The sequence below is a fragment of the Pyrus communis genome, chromosome 16 (assembly GCF_963583255.1).
Source record: "Pyrus communis chromosome 16, drPyrComm1.1, whole genome shotgun sequence".
NCBI lineage: Eukaryota > Viridiplantae > Streptophyta > Magnoliopsida > Rosales > Rosaceae > Pyrus > Pyrus communis.
The window spans coordinates 20,474,305-20,477,765 of NC_084818.1; positions in this window are offsets into that span (position 1 = coordinate 20,474,305).

Consider the following 3,461-nt stretch of genomic DNA (forward strand, 5'->3'; position numbering starts at 1 on the left):
GGGGGCTAGTTCATACAACCAATCTTTAGCCTTTTCCAAGAGAGAAAAGGGAAAAGCCGTCATTTTCAAAATGCTCCCATCAACATTCACCGGGGTCATACTTAAGCAAACAACCTCAAACTCCTTCAAGTGTTTATTAGGATCTTCCACGGACAACCCATGGAACTTAGGAATATGGTGTAGTAAGCTAGACTTTAATTCGAACTCGCCGGTCTTGTCTGGGGCTGCCCTTGGATATTGAATGCATAGAGGCATGGCATTGTCCAATCCCGAAGCGGAAAGCTCCTTGATTGTTCGATTGTCGGCTGCCATAGCTTGTTCTTCCTCAAAAATCTGAGTTGTGGCCTCCTCTTCCACTTGTACTTCATCTTCTTCAAGATCTAGCACAGGTTGAGGTGGTTAAAGCTCTTGTTGATTCTTCTTCCTTCTCAAAGTTCGCTCAAAATCGTCGTCAAAGTCTAAGATATGCGCATGAACCGGTTGAGAACTCCGAGTCATGAACTAGTACCTAAACACAAGAAAACAAAACAAGGTCAGAAACTAGAACCAAAAACACACGAAAATAAAAAAAAGAGATAACAAGGGATTAGCAAAGTTGCTAATCCCCGGCAATGGCGCCAAAATTTGATGCGAAAATTAACTTAACACACAAATTAACCCTCTTTTGACAATTGTAGTATATAGGTAAGTAGGGATCGTTCTTAAACCGGGGATTAGGAGGGATTGCTAAACACTTTAAACTAACTCAAATAGATAAAACTAAGCTTTAAAACACTTAACTAAACTTAAAAGACTCAAAACAAGTTCACAAGACTCAAAATAAGCTAAAAACACTCAAAACTGCCTAAAAACACAAACTGGGCAGATTTGACTCTAAACACAACTTTGGATGAATTTTGGTTCTAACTTGACTCAAAACACTTGAAAACACAATCTAAAACAGATTCTAACTATTTAGACACTCTAAAATAAAGGGGGATTTGGTTTTGGACGAAAATAAAGTAAACAAAAACAAGACTTTAAACTATGCAGATTTGCACGAATTGGGTGAAATTAGATGGATGATGGCCTAGCTAGGAGGTCTTTCTCCACAGATGACATACTTGCATAAAAAACAATCTCCAGTTGCTTATTCAATGAACCATGAACCTCAACACCCCAAGTTAATTAGGTACGCTTAAATTAACCCTCAGATTTTCCTTAAGTCATTGAATTGAACGGAATTAGTGCATTGCAATCAAATCATTCCTCAAAAGTTCTCTACATGAAAGCGCATAATAGAGAAACAATCAAAGATCATTAAATTCTATGAAAATCATAAGTGTTGACGAGGCAATCGTAACTATGAAAGCGCATGATACTTGTGCCAAGAATTTACTTAACATGATTGTGACTAACAACCTTTAATACTTATGAATATAAGTTCCCAACGATTAGGTGAAGTTTCCTTATATCCTAGCATCAGATTTATGCATGCAAATTAAGTGTGCACTCTCAACCCACATACACAAACAAGTTTTAATTCAAATAGATAAGTAAATTGAATTCTCAATTCATGAAATCACAACTGGAAGTAATCAAATCATAATGCAAATATAGCCATGGTTTCGAAATTCCCCCTAGCCAAGAGGGGATTAGTTCCTCATACTCACAAAGCAAAGATTCTGAAATTAAACATTGAAAAACACAAGAAAGATTACACCTAAAACGTTCCAGCAACTCCAAGTCGAATGGCATGCACGTCTAGGGTTTTCCTCCTTCTTCTTTGCTGCGGCACAAGGTGTGGGTGATGGTTTTGGGGGTTATGAACGATGTATTCTTGCTTGGGATGATGGATGATCGCTGGTTATGGTGAAGGGTTGCGGCAGATTGTGTCTGGAGGTGTGGGGATTAAATGGATGATGGAGAATGGAGGCTAGGGCTTGCGGCCAGGGGTTTTCTAAATAGCATAAGGGTTGATGCGAATTTGTGGCTGAAAAGATGAATATATAGGTTTGGCCACCCTAGGGTTAATTAGATTAGGGTTACAACTTAGCAGATTTTTAAGGATTAGGGCCCTAGGTTTCAACACAATTGATTTAATCCACTTAGGAGAGGGTTTGGCCCAATTAATTTCAAAAAAGGATTTATATAACACAAATCCACAATCAATGAGGCCTAATAAATCAGAATCCATAGGGGAAAAGGTTTAGGAAATTCGTCCAAAATTGGGCCTTCTAGAAACTAGGTGTTTTGTGGCTGATTTTGGGTTTTCTAGAAGTGATAAAAGAGGGAAGGGTGCAGCACCCTTTTAGGGTTAGGTAAGGCTTCTAGAAATCCTGTTTTTAGGTCCACTTGCAGCTAGGATTAAGGTGGAACAAGATTAGGTTAGGATAAGATAGGATAAGGTTTGGATAAGATAAGGTTGTTAGGATAAGTTTCCATATTTCTTGCTCTTTCCTTATCTTCTTTGTCTTGAACTTTCCTTTTCTGATTTGTAGCATGTTCCTAGCCTCATTTGACTCCAAATTCGTCCATCCACCTTGCTCCATATACAAGCTATCCATTTAGTGCCCAAAACTGCTCCAAAATGCACCAAAATGCACTTTCTTGATTCTTTAACCCTTTGGACCTACAAACACACGAAAATGAGTTGAAATACTACATTAACTAAGAAATAATAACACAGATGCTCAAGAACAAGCTAACTAAGTCGCACAAATATGCTCCTATCACTCTTCCTTCTCAAAGTTCGTTCAAAATCATCGTCAAACTCCAATATATTTGCACGAACAAGTTGAGAACGTCGAGTCATAAACTAGTACCTAAAACAAAGAAAACAAAACAAACAAAATCAAAAACCAATGCAAAAACACACGGACATAAACAAAGAGGGATTAGCAATTTTGCTAATCCCCGGCAACGGCGCCAAAATTTGATGTGATATAAACTAGCACACAAATTAAACCCTTTTTAGATAGGTGTAGTATGTGAAAATAGGGATCGTTCTAGGCCGGGATTAGAAGGGCTGCTAATCTACACTAATTAGACTCAAAAATAGAAAACTAGACTCAAACAACTCAAAACAAACTAAATTGACTCAAATAACACAAAACTAAGTTAACTTGACTCAAAACATGAACTAGAAACTAGTTTGGACAAAAAGTAAACTAAAAAGACTAAAAATACTCAATGGGGGTTGTTTTGACGAATTGAACTAAAACTAAGTAGATTGCAGAAAACAAATTAAGTTAATACGAAAATTGGGTGAAATAAATGGTGAAAGGCTAGCTAGAGGGTTCATCTCCACACATGACACTTATGCATATAAATCGATTTCCAGTTATTATTCCTATAAACCATGAATGACAATGCCCCACATTAACCGTGAACTGCACAAATTAACTCTTAGGTTTTCCTAATTTCATTGAATTGGATGGACAACGCATCGGCAACCAAATTATTCCTTAATCGTTCCTTAC